Source organism: Myotis lucifugus, unplaced genomic scaffold, assembly GCF_000147115.1.
Source record: "Myotis lucifugus unplaced genomic scaffold, Myoluc2.0 scaffold_98, whole genome shotgun sequence".
NCBI classification, from domain to species: Eukaryota; Metazoa; Chordata; class Mammalia; order Chiroptera; family Vespertilionidae; genus Myotis; species Myotis lucifugus.
The window spans coordinates 2,990,497-3,004,957 of record NW_005871146.1 but is presented as its reverse complement, the minus strand read 5'-3'; positions in this window follow the sequence as shown (position 1 = coordinate 3,004,957).

Here is a 14,461-nt window from a genome sequence, read left to right as displayed (position 1 = left end):
GAGAGCCGGAGGTTGGGGGCCGTGGCTCCCTCAGTTGCTCCCAGCATGGGGAGCACCAGAAATTCTGGGAATAGTAGTTCTGATGGCAGCCCCAGGACCGGAAGTGGAAGCCCAGAGCGAGGGGAGCACCAGGAATGCTGGGAATCGTAGTTCTGGTGGCAGATGGAGCTCCTAGACCAGCGGTTCTCAACCTGTGGGTCGTGACCCCTTTGGGGGTCGAACGACTCTTTCACAGGGGTCGCCTAAGACCATCGGAAAACACATATATAATTACATATTGTTTTTGTGATTAATCTCTATGCTTTAATTATGTTCAATTTGTAACAATGAAATTGGGGGTCACCACAACATGAGGAACTGTATTAAAGGGTTGTGGCATTAGGAAGCTTGAGAACCACTGTCCTAGACACTAGAGCAAAGTGAGCCTGGAGCAAGTTACTGTTGCAGTGGGGGATGGGGGGAAAGCAAAGATGAGAGACATAAGTAAAATCAGAGTGTCTAGGAAAAATTAAAGGAAAGATATCCTAAAACTTCCAGGAAATCTTCACCAATGAAGCAAAGAAAAAGAATGCCTCTATTATTCTGTGAGCAACAAACCAAACTGGATTGGGGGTCTCAGACAATTCGTTCATATGATTGCAAAGACAGACAGAAACTCTCGGATTGGAGAGGGCTCCCCTGAGGGCTCCCAGATTGGAGAGGGTGCAGGTCGGGCTGAGGGCCCCCCCCCCACCCATGCACGAATCTTCATGCACCGGGCCCCTAGTAGAAGATAGAAGCAGCAACAAAACCCTCCAATAACCTAATTTAGAAACGGGCAAAGGACTTGAATAAACGTTTCTTCAAAGAACATATAGAAATGTCCAACAAGCAAATGAAAAGATGCTTGACATCAGTAATTGCAAGGGAAATGCAAATCAAAACCACAATAAGATATAACTTCACACCCATTAGGATGGCTACTATTAATAAAAGAGAAAATAACAAGGATTGATGAGACTATAGAGAAATGGGAACATTGGTGAACTATAGGTAGGAATGTAAAATGGTGCAGCCACTGTGGAAAACAGTGTGGCAGTTCCTCAAAAAATGAGAACTACAGATGATCTAGCAATCCCACTTCTGGGTACATACCGAAGATAAATGAAAGCAGAATCTTGAAGAGATATTTGTACACCATGTTCATAGAAGTACTATTCACAATGCCCAAAAGGTGGAAGCAACCCAAATGTCCATTGATGGATGAACAGATAAACAAATGTGGAAAATACAGGGGTGGGCAAAAATAGGTTTACAGTTATAGAGTATACAAAACAGAGTTTATTCTTGTATTATTATTTATTTATTATTTGTATTTGTCATTGTTATTATTATTTTGTATCCTTGATGCTGGTAATTTAACCTACTTTTGCCCATCCTGTACAGTGGTGTATCATTTATCCTTTAAAAGGAAGGAACTCCTGTCACATGCTACAGCAGGAATGGACCTTGAGGAAATTATGTTAAGTGAAATAATCCAGTCACAAAAAGACAAATACTTTATGATTCCACTTATATGAGGTGCCTAGAGTAGTTAATCTCATAGAAACAGAAAGTGGAATGGTGGCCTCTCAGGGGCTGAGGGAGGGAAAATGGGGAGTTGCTGTTTATTCGGTATAGAGTTTCAGTTTTGCAAGATGAAAAAGTTTTGGTGATCAAGATGAAAAAGTTTTGGTGATCTGCTGCCAATATATTTAACACTATGGAATTGTACACTTAAAAATGGTTGAGCCTTGGGCAGTGTGGCTCAGTTGGTTGGAGCATCGTCCTATACACCAAAATGTCTAGATACGATTCCTGGTTAGGGCACATACCCAGGTTGCAGGTTCGATCCCCAGTTGGGGCAAATAGGGGAGGCAACTGATCATTTTTTCTTTCTCACATCAATGTTTCTCCCTCTCTCTCTCTCTCTCCCTTCCTCTCTCTTTAAAGTCAATGAAAACATATCCTCAGGTGAGGATTTAAAAAAAAAATAGTTGGTTGGCCCGGTCAGCTTGGCTCAGTGGTTGAACATTGACCTATGAACCAGGCAGTCACGGTTCGATTCCCTCTTAGAGCACATGATGGGGTTGTGAGCTCGATTCTCAATGAGGGGCATGCAGGAGACAGCCGATCAATGATTCTCTCTCATCATTGATATTTCTATCTCTCTCTCCCTCTTCCTGAAATTCATAAAAACGTATTTTTAAAAACTAAAAATAAAAATATTGTCTCATTTGCTCAGTTCACCCTTCTCTGATAATAGAGTTTGGTGTTACATCCAGGCAGGGGTGGAGAAGAGGAGCCATTCCAGGTTGCCTGACCCCTGGGAAGGCCCAGGTGCAGGGTGGCTTCCATGCATGTCTCCCTTGAGTGCCTGTGACATGAAGGCTCCTTAGCACACCTCTGTTTCCCAGGCAGCACTGTGAGCTGAATTCACCCCGGGCTGAAGCTGTGCATTGGAACCCTAGATCTCCCATCGTAGCTGCATGACTTACCGCACAGTGGCTTAAAGTCTTCGAACGTCAATTTCCTCATCTATAAAATCAAAGTAGTTCTTGTTATGAGAATTCATGGAGAAAAAAAATTCCTCAAGAAAGGAAGGTCCAAATGTAGAACCTGGTACATAGTAGGGTCCTAATAAATGTCATTTTGTTTTTCTCTTTTATAAATGCGCTGTGAAAAAACCACCACACAGAAGTGCCCCAAGTTGTACAAATATACATTTTCTGACAGTTAAACATTTTTAAACGTTATTTCCTGTTTTTAAGAAATGTGCAGGTTAAAGGAGCGGAAATGTAGCAAAAGTGCAAGAGTATAAGAAAGTCATCTCTCACTGAGAGCCGCTCGTCGGCCTCTCTGCACCCCATTTTCTCCTCGGTACGTCAGAAAGAGGAGCACGTCCCATTCAGGCACCAAGAAATAGTCCCAATCTCTCCTGCCAGACACACATCCATCCCGTTGCCTTTGACCTGCGTTTTCACTACCAACTCTCACACTTTCCTTGCTCTAGAGCAGGGGTTTTCAAACTTACTAGGTACAGATGCATCTGAACAGCTTCGAAGGCATCCCAGTCAGAAAGTTTGGGATTGGGTTTGAGGATTTGCATTCCTAACAAGTGAAGCTGACTACTGACCTGGGACCGCAGCACTGAGAATCACTGGTTAGAGCAACCTCCTACTACCCACATTTCTTTCTCCTGCTTTAAAACTTTTGTTAAGTTATACTTTAAGTCTTTCCCTTTTTGGTAAAAATAGCATAGAAAGAAAACACTATGTTTTCTACCCCATCGCCCCTCCCCCCATCTTTTGTCTTTTAGAAGGTAAGCTCCTCTGGTATGAAGACTGAATTTTGTTCCCTTGTAATATAATGAAAAGAACACAGGTTTCTTGCCAGACAGATTCTGGGTTAAAAATTTTTTTTCTCGCCCTAACCGGTTTGGCTCAGTGGATAGAGCGTCAGCCTGCAGACTCAAGGGTCCCAGGTTCGATTACGGTCAAGGGCATGTACCTTGGTTGCGGGCACATCCCCAGTAGGAGGTGTGAAGGAGGCGGCTGATCGATGTTTCTCTCTCATTGATGTTTCGAACTCTCTATCCCTCTCCCTTCCTCTTTAACAAAAAAAAATTTTTTTTTCTCTCTCTCTTTTCTTTTTAAAAATTTTCTTCATTTTTTTCTGTTTGGGTTAAAATCTTGACTCTATCACTTACTAGCTCTGTGACTTTGGATAAATTATTTAACCAGTTGGAGCCTTCGTTTTCTTGTTTGTCAAATGGGACTAGTGATTTTCATATCTTGTGAGTTTTGTTAGGATTGAATTGGATAATGTGTGTAACCTCCTAGTGCAGTTCCCACCATAATGAAAATAGCTAATATTTACTGAGCATTTATTGTGCATTAGACATTCTTTCAAGGTCTTCACATATATGAATTCATTTATTCTTTACCACAACTAATCTCCACAGCATATGTTTTCATTATTATCTCCATTTTACAGAAGAGGAAATTGCGACATAGAGAGAGAAGTAACTTGAACTCAAGGACAAACGGCTGGCTGAACTGGAATTTGAACTCCATAGTCTACATCTAGAGCAGTGATGGCGAACCTATGACACGCGTGTCAGAGGTGACACGCGACCTCATTTTTTTGGTTGATTTTTCTTTGTTAAATGGCATTTAAATATATAAAATAAATATAAAAAATATAAATCTTTATTATACTATGGTTGCAAATATCAAAAAATTTCTATATGTGACATGGCACCAGAGTTAAGTTAGGGTTTTTCAAAATGCTGACACGCCGAGCTCAAAAGGTTCGCCATCACTGATAGAGACCACATTCTAAACCACTGTGCTTTGCTGCCTTAACAATATAAATTTAGGGAGCATTTGAGATCTTGCTCCCTAGCGTATGTCATCAGTTTGGCTCAAATAAACTTTTATAACAATTCTCTATAGGTTTGTACATTTCTTACATTGATATTTACTTGGCATAGTTGGCAAGAATTCTGAGAAGCTCACCCAGGACCACCCTGTGGACCCAGACCCCGTGTTAGGTACAAACAAGGGGCCATTGTGCCCCACGGACTCCCTGCTTTGCATCGTGTGAAGTTGGGTGAGTTTCTCTCAGAATCCCCAGCCTCCTTGCTATAAGTAGCTGGCCATGGCTTTGAGCTGTTCTTACAAAATCCTTGAGATGGTGGGAAGCGTTGCAGTGCTGGGGTATTTAGGCAACTGAGAGTCTTTGTAGGATTGCCTGAGGAAATTTCCTCCGGTCCTAAAGGGATAGTCACTGCATTTGGCTCATAAGGAAACGTACATGAAAGGGCTGATTTTCCCTAGAAGTTTGCTTAGATCTCAAAATTAACATGGGCAATCATGCCACTGAGGCAGACAAGCCCCACAACAGTCAGCCTCCCATCAATACTAAGATGGCTGAGATGAGGATCCTTTAATACTTTTAAATTAATTTTTACGTGCACAATTACAGAAAGCCGGCTATAAAAGTAGGCAGAATGAATGGAAAAGAGGATAAATGAATCGACCTATGATGTCATTTAGATGTTAACCCAATACTTTTCAGGTATTAAAATGGCTGTCCTTATTTTAAAGGGGGGAAGGTCATTTGGAACTAGACTGGTCAAGGACAGAGATAAATTGTAAGTGCCTCCAAAACAAAATTTGAATCCAACTGTTCTCTGTTTGTGTCTGTCTATGTGTGTCTATATATGTACGTTGTAAATGTGAGATAATTTTCTACCTCTAAATGGTATTGTTAAAATTAATTTAAAGGCAAGTGCTTATAAGGAATGGTTATTTAAAATTCTCAGAAATATAGAAGCTAAGTGAAATGCTTTTCAAGTTCATCTATGATTAATTGCCAGTGAATAAAAGTTAGCTTATGTTTGTGGGTTTAAGTAAAACAGACATGTCTTTATTTTACCTGGATTTTACAAAAATATGTCCATGTTAATAATTGACTTTGATGTTTATGAAAAATGTTTTCATTAGACATTGAGGTTTTAAGTGTTAAAATCTCAATATATGTAGGAATAACTTTGCAATGTATCTGAAGGCCCCTGGAATACCTCAAAAATTTGGAAATTTCATGAAAACGGTTGTAAAATAAGTGAGGAAAACTTCTAGGGTATATTGTATGTGTAAGCAGTGGTTGTTAATTAAATGAATAGACGGGGCTATGGGAAACCCAAGACGGCCCCTTGGTTCTTCCCTACTCTCTTGCTCCCATTTTTTGGTATTTGCATTCCTTCATGCATCATAAGCTTGGTTCTTCCTTGCCCCCTGCCTCCCCATTTTTCAGTTTTTGCATTCCTTCATGCAGTAATGTGCATTTAAGCTGAATTTAGAGAAGGAACTTATGAGCTGACATTATTGAAAGGAGACATCTTATACTATTGCCAAGATTTGATAGAATCACTTCAAGAAAATGCCAATTTGGTAACTGCTGGAAGGAAGTACTGGCTGGTACTTTGTACCTTTGTTGAGCTTTCCCCCCATCTAGCCTACAGGTACAGGTGAGCTACCAAATCTGAGTCTACATAACCTGACTAACACTGTTTGTCCCACCTTTGTGATTCTCTGAGATCTCACTCCACCCAACTAGCACACTCGTCCAGACCTCTTTCAGCAGCTGTTACACACAAGCAGTAGCCGTAGCCCATGCTGTGGACTTTCATAAAATCTCTTCAATGTCCACAAACTCCAAACAAGCAGCTGCTGGCCTTAGTGAGCCCTGTACCCCTTATTAAGTGGTCCCAAGCATTGCACTACTGGAAGCTGGCCATGGTTTGCAGCATATCCTCTCCTAGGCATTTCCACGCTCAGCACAAGCAGCTACCAACCACAGATCACTTTGTAGCTCCTACAAGGTGGCCCCAGGCTGGGCACAGGCAGCAGTTGACCTTGGCCTTTACCAGGGCCCCTCCCAAGAGGCCACAGAACAAACACACCCAGTGGCCAGCTTCACACTAGAGCACCACCCAATTAGCTCTCCAAATGGCACAAGCAAAGGGTGGACTTGGCAGGTAGCAGAGCCGCTCTAAAGCAAATTTTGCTCCGTGGGGTCAGCTCCCACAAAACAGCTTGTCTGCCATAGTCACAGGCAATACTCATAGTCAGCCTGAGGGTCAGTCCCACCCACTGTTGTGTCAACAGCAACTAAAGATCAACAGGAGAGCACACGCAACCCACACAAGGGCCACCCCTTGAAGACCCGGAGTAGGTGGCCAGGGAGACTGCCACTGGATGCCACAGGGCATCTACTACATAAGGCAGCCAACCATGTCAAGACTGAGAGACATAGCCGATCTGCCTAATACATAGAAGCAAACATAGGAAGGCAGCCAAAATGAGGAGAAAAGAAACATGTTCCATTTGAAAGAACAGGACAAAAACTCCAGAAAAATAACTAAACAAAATGAAGGCTACCAGATACTGACTTCAAAACACTGATTATATGAATGCTCAATGAACTTAGGGGAAGAATAGAGGAAGCCCTTGAGAACTTATACAAAAAGAGAGAAACCATAAAAAAGACAAATCACTCAGAAATGAAGAATACAATAACTGAAATGAAGAATACATTAGATGGGATCAACAATAGATTATAAGAAGCAGAGTGTTGAATCAGTGACTTAGTAGACAAGGTAGCTGAAAACACCCAACTGGAATAGCAAAAAGAAAAAACAATGTAAAAGTGAGGTAATTTAAAGGACCTCTAGGACATCAACTGTAGCTACATTCACATCATAGGGGTGCCAGAAGAAGAAGAGAGAGCAAAAGGAATTGAAAACCTATGTGAAGAAATAATGACTGAAAACTTTCCTCCCCTGGGAGAGGAAATAGACATACATGTCTGGGCCCGACAACGAGTCTCAAACAAGGCCAACCCAAAGAGGCCCACACCAAGACACATCATAGTTAAAATGCTAAAGGTTAAAAACAAAGAAACAATCTTAAAAGCAGCAAGAGAAAAATGGTTAGTTACCTACAAGGGAGCTTCCATAAGACTATCAATTGGTTTCTCAATAAAAACTTTGCAGGCCAGAAGGAATTGGCATGAAATATTCAAGGTGATGAAAATCAAGGACCTACAATCAACTTACTTTATCCAGCAAAGATATCATTTAAAATTAAAGGACAGAAAAAGAGCTTCCCAGACAAGAAAAAGCTAAAGGAGTACATCACTATCAAACCAGCATTATAAGAAATGTTAAAGGGAATTCTTTAAGAAAAAGAAGGGAGAAAAAGATTAAAAATATGAATAATAAAATGGCAATAACTACATGCCTATCAATAATTACTTTAAATGTAAATGGTTTAAATGCTTTAATCATAACCCAATCAAAAAATGGACAATGGACCTAAATAGATACTTTTCAAAAGAAGACAGAAGGCCAAAAGACTTATGAAAACATGTTCAAAGTCACTAATCATCTGAGAGATGCAAATCAAAATGACAATGTGGCACCATCTCATACCTGTCAGAATGGCTATCATCAACAAATCAACAAACGACAAGTGCTGGTGAGGATGTGGAGAAAAAGGAACCCTTGTGCACTGCTGGTGAGAATGCAGACTGGTGCAGCCACTGTGGAGAACAGTATGGAGTTTCCTCAAAAAACTAAAAATGGAACTCTCATTTGACCCAGTGATCCCACTTCTAGGAATATATCCCAAGAAACTAGAAACACCAATTAGAAAAGATATATGCACCCCTATGTTCATAGCAGCACAATACACCATAGCTAAGATTTGGAAACAGCCTAAGTGCCCATCAGCAGATGAGTGGATTAAAAAACTGTGGTACATCTACACAATGGAATACTACGCTGCAGTAAAAAAGAAGGAACTCTTGCCTTTTGCAACAGCATGGATGGAACTGGAGAGCATTATGCTAAGTGAAATAAGCCAGTTGGAGAAAGATAAATATCACATGATCTCACTCATTTGTGGAATATAATGAACAACATAAACTGATGAACAAAAACAGATCCAGAGACAGAGAAGCATCGATCAGACCGTCAAACCTCAGAGGGAAGGTAGAGGAGGGTGGGGTTAAGGGGGAGAGATCAACCAAAGGACTTACATGCAAGCATATAGGCCTAACCAATGGACACTGACAACAGGGGGGGTGAGTGCAAGAGTGGGAGTAATGGGGGGGGGGTAATGGGGGTATAAGGACATATATGTAATAACTTAATCAATAAAAAAATAAAAAAAATAAATGCTTTAATCATAAGACATCAAGTGGCTGAATGAGTAAGAAAACAAGACCCATATATATGCTACAAGAGACCCACTTCAGATTTGAACACACACACACACACACACACACACACACACACACACTGAAACTAAAGGATGGATGGAAAAAGAAATTCCATGAGAATGAGGGGGGAAAAAACAGGGGTAGCAATACATATATCAAACAAAATAAACTTTAAAACAAAGACTCTAACAAGAGACAAAAAAGGATATTTCATAATGATAAAGGGTCCAGAGGAGAAACCAAGATGGAGGCATAGGTAAACACTGGAAATTGCTACCTCGCACAACCACTTCAAAAATACAACTAAAAGACAAAACGGACATCATCCAGAACCACAGGAAGGCTGGCTGAGTGGAAATTCTACAACTAGAAGGAAAGAGAAAAGCACACTGAGACTCAGAGGAGGTGCAGAGGTAAAGTTCAGAGGTACGGAGGCGCACGTGGAAAGGGCTGGCAACTGAGGACACGGTTGTCTTTTTCAACCAGGAGGGAGTCTCAAGCTCCCAACTTCTCTGAACTCCAGTTCTGGGCGAGTCTCTGGGGACCCAGACTCATACGAGGAGAAACTGGACTGTCTGGCATCGGTTGGAAACTCGAGGGGCGGCTTTCTCTCAGAGGTGCTTGCAGCGATTTACCGGGGACACTGAGACTCGGGGCCTCTTAGGGTAGGACTGAGGATCAGCCATAGCTGTTTTCTCTGCCCTGTTGATTCCCTGAGACCCTGCCTCACCCAAGCTATGTGCAGAGGCTTTTGTATATGAATGACCTGGCCCTTTGCAATCTAAAATTACCTAACAAACTGCAGGTGGGTCAGAGAGACCCAGAACATCCAAAAGAAGGCCCAAGGCCCCACAGCAGCTTGCATTGCTTCACAGCTGGTCCTCATCTGGGCACCTCTAAACCCCAAACAAAGAAGAGGAATCTGCAGATCTCTCCATAGCTCCTGCTGGGTAGCCTCAGGCAGAGGCTAAATTAGCACCTCCTTAGAGATCCAAGAGCCAGTGTACCCAGCAGTCAAAGTGGGACCATCCAGATTACAACTCCTCAGATCCATAAGGGACACACTCAGGGGGCAGACTCAGTGAGCACCAAAGCCCCACTGAAGCAAGTCTTGCCCCAGAAGGGTGTCTCCAGCACAGAAGTTCTCCCACGGCAGAGACAGCTGATTCTCACAGCCAATTGGCCTGGAGGTCAATTCCTCCCAGTGATACCTACAACAATCAAGGCTTAACTACAAGACTGTGCACACAGCCCACAAAGGGGTGCACCAAGGGTGTCCACCTCAGGTAATTGGGGAGGCTGAGCCACTGGGCCCTATAGGACACCTAGCACAGAAAGCCACTCTATCAACACAGGGAAGCATAAAAAATGTGGAGACAAAGAAACAAGTCACAAATGACAGAAGTGGAGGAAAGCAAACTACTGGATATAGAGTTCAAAACCACACTTATAAGATTTTTCAAGAATTTTCTAGAAACCGCCAATAAATTTAGTAAGACCCTCAATAAGTCTAGTGAGACCACCGATAAATTTAGTGAGACCCTCAAGAAATCTAGTGAGACCCTCGAGGTTATGAAAAAGGACCAACTAGAAATTAAGCATACACTGACTAAAATAAAGAATATTATACAGAGTTCCAACAGCAGACTAGAAGATCGCAAGAATCAAGTCAGAGATTTGAAATACGAAGAAGCAAAAAACACCCAACCGGAAAAGAAAAAAGAAAAAAGAATCCAAAAATATGAAGATAGTGTAAGGAGCCTCTGGGACAACTTCAAGCATACCAACATCCAAATTACAGGGGTGCCAGAAGAAGAGAGAGAGCAAGATATTGAAAACCTATTTGAAGAAATAATGACAGAAAACTTCCCCTACCTGGTGAAAGAAATAGACTTACGAGTCCAGGAAGCGCAGAGAACCCCAAACAAAAGGAATCCAAAGAGGACCACACCAAGACACATCATAATTAAAATGCCAAGAGCAAAAGACAAAGAGAGAATCTTAAAAGCAGCAAGAGAAAAAAAGTCAGTTACCTACAAGGGAGTACCCATACGACTGTCAGCTGATTTCTCAACAGAAACTATGCAGGCCAGAAGGGAGTGGCAAGAAATATTCAAAGTGATGAATACCAAGAACCTACAACCAGGATTACTTTACCCAGCAAAGCTATCATTCAGAAATGAAGGTCAGATAAAGAGCTTCACAGATAAGGAAAAGCTAAAGGAGTTCATCACCACCAAACCAGTATTATATGAAATGCTGAAAGGTATCCTTTAAGAAGAGGAAGAAGAAAAGATACAAATTATGAACAACAAATACACATCTATCAACAAGTGAATCTAAAAATCAAGTGAATAAATAATCTGATGAACAGAATAAACTGGTGAATATAATAGAATCAGGGGCATAGAAAGGGAGTGGACTGACTATTCTCTGGGGGGAAAGGGGTGTGGGGGGCGCTGGAAGAGACTGAACAAAAATCGTACACCTATGGATGAGGACAGTGGTGGGTGGGGAGGTAAGGGCAGAGGGTGGGGTGGGAACAGGGTGGAGGGAAGCTATGGGGGGGAAAAGGAGGAACAACTGTAATAATCTGAACAATAAAGATTTAATTTAAAAAATGATAAAGGGTCCAATCCAACAAGAGGATATAACCCTTATGAACTTTTAGGCAATGTAGGAGCACCTAAATATATAAAGCAAATTTTGATGGACATAAAGGGAGAGATCAACAATTACATGGTAAAATAAGGGACTTTAACAACCCATTGACATACTGGATAGGTCATTCAGACAGAAAACCAATAAGGAAACAGTGGTCTTAAATGACATTAAACCACATGATTTAAATGATATTTTTAGAACATTTCACTAAAAAGCAGCAGAATATATTTAATTTCCAAATGCACATGGAACATTTTCCAGGATAGACCACAAAACAAATCTCAAATATAAGAATATTGAAATCATATCAAGAAATTTCACCAATCACAATGGTATGAAACTAGAAATTAATTACAAGAAGAAAAAAAAACACACAAAAATATGGAGACTAAATAACATGCTACTAACAATGAATAGGTTAACAATGAGATCAAGGAAGAAATAAACAGATACCTTGAGACAAATTAAAATGGAAACAAAGCGGCCCATCTATGGGACACAGCCAAAGCAGTTCTAAGAGGAAATTCATAGCAATACAAGCCTACCTCAAGAAACAAGAAAAATATCAAATCAGCAATCTAACCCTATATCAAAAGGAACTAGAAAAAGAACAACCCTAGCTGGTTTGCTCAGTGGATAGAGTGTCAGCCCAAGGACTGAAGCATTCTGGGTTCAATTCTGGTCAAGGGCACGTACCTCAGTTGCTGGCTCAATCCCTGGCTCTGGTTGGGCCTCATGGTGCAGGAGGCAACCAATCGATGTGTCTCTCTCACACTGATGTTTCTCTTTCTCTGTCTCTCCCCATTCCTTCCTCTCTCTCTAAAATTCAATGGAAAAATACCCTTGGGTGAGGATTAAGCAAAAAAAAACAAATGAATAAACAAAAACAAAGCCCAAAGTCAGTAGAAACAAAGAATAAAGATCAAAATGAAAATAAACAATACAGAGTAAAAATAAATACAAAAGATCAATGAAACCAAGAGCTGGTTCTTTGAAAAGAGAAACAAAATTGATAAATCTTTAACCAGATTAAAATTAATAAAACCAGAAATGAAAGAGGAGAAGTGACAACTGACACCACAGAAATGCAAAGGATTTTAAGAAAATACTACAAATAATTATATGCCAACAAATTGGTCAACCTAGAAGAAATGGATAAATTCCTAGAAACATACAATCTTCCAAGACTGAATTAAGAGGAAACAAAAAATATGAAGCAGTAATTAAAAACACACACACACCAAAAATTCCTTCACAGGAGTTTACCAAATATTAAAAGAAGAAGGACTAAGCCTAACAGGCAGCTGAAGGGTGGAGATGGGTGGAGGCAGGTGGAGGCGGATCTCGTCGGAGTGCTTTGGGACCTGGCCCCTGGTCCAGACTTGGTGCACACCTTGGTCCTTCCCACATGCATGCAGGCTCAACAGAAGCAGCCACAAATGGTGGATTGCTTGTAGCTCCAAGTAGATTGCCAAGGACGAGTTGTAGGGAGTGTCTCACATTGGCCTGTGCCAGAGTCCCTACCAAGAGGCCCAGAACCAACACACCCAGTGGCCAGCTTTAGACAACAACATCAGAGCAGGTCCCAATAAACTTCACAAGCAGCATATCCAAAGGGAGATCTCAGGAGGCACCAAACCCTGCTGAGATGAATTCTGCTTCATGTGGTCAGCACCTGCACAGAAGCTCACACGCTGTGGTCGGGCTGAGCCTCACAGTCAGCCAGACTGAGGGTTGATTCCATGCATGAATGGGTCCAAAGCAATCAAGATTCAATTATAACACAGTAGCTAAGATTTGAAAACAGCCCAAGTGCCCATCAGTAGATGAGTGGATAAAAAAGCTGTGGTACATTCACACCATGGAATACTATGCAGCTGTAAAAAGGAAGGATCTCTTACCCTTTGAGACAGCATGGAGGGACTGGAGAGTATTATGCTAAGTGAAATAAGCCAGTCATAGAAAGACAAGTATCACATGATCTCACTCATATATGGAATCTAAAGAACAAAATAAACTGATGAACAAAATAGATCCAGAGACATAGAAGCATGAAAAAAATTGTTGAATCTCAGAGGGAAGGCGGGGGTGGGTGGGTAGGTGGGAAGAGATTAACCAAATAACATGTATGCATATATGCATAACCCATGGACACAGACAATAGTGCGGTGAAGGCCAGGGGCGGGGGAGCAGGTGTGAGCTAGAAGAGGTCAATGGGGGAAAAAGGGGACATCTATAATACTTTAAACAATAAAGATAACTTTTAAAAAGAATCAATTATAACAGCAAGGGACCACATAAACCACACAAGGGACATTTCTGGAAAACTTAGCTCAAGTGATCAAGGAAACTACCACTAGATTGCACAGAACAACTACTGCAATTGGCCACCCCACGAAGACGGAGTCATAGCAGATCTATCTTATACATAGAAACAAACACAAAAAGAGGGAGCCAAAATGGGAAAACAAAAAAACAGGTCCCAAATGAAGAATAGGAGAAATCTCCAGAAAAAAAGCTGAATTAAATGGAGGGAAGCAATTTATCAGAAGTAGAATTCTAAGTAATGGTTATAAGGATGTTCAACAGCATGACGAAGGACATAGAAACCATAAAAATGGACTAATCAGAAATGAAGAATGCACTGGAAGAAATAAACAGTAGGTTAGAGGAAGCAGAGGATTGAATCAGTGATTTGGAAGAGAAGGCAGATAAAAAACAACACCCAATCAGAGCAGCAAAAGGAATTTTAAAAGAATAGTTTAAGGGAATTTTGGACATGAAGTGTAACACATCAGCATCATTGGGGTACCAGAAGGAAAAGGCAGAGAGCAAAGGATTAAGAACCTATTTGAAGAAATAGACAGGTATCTATCAACAATTGAATCTAAAAGTCAAAGTAAACAAACAAGGAATCTAATGAACAAAATAAACTGATGAATAAAATAGAACCAAAGGCATGGAAACATGGAACAGACTGATGAATCTC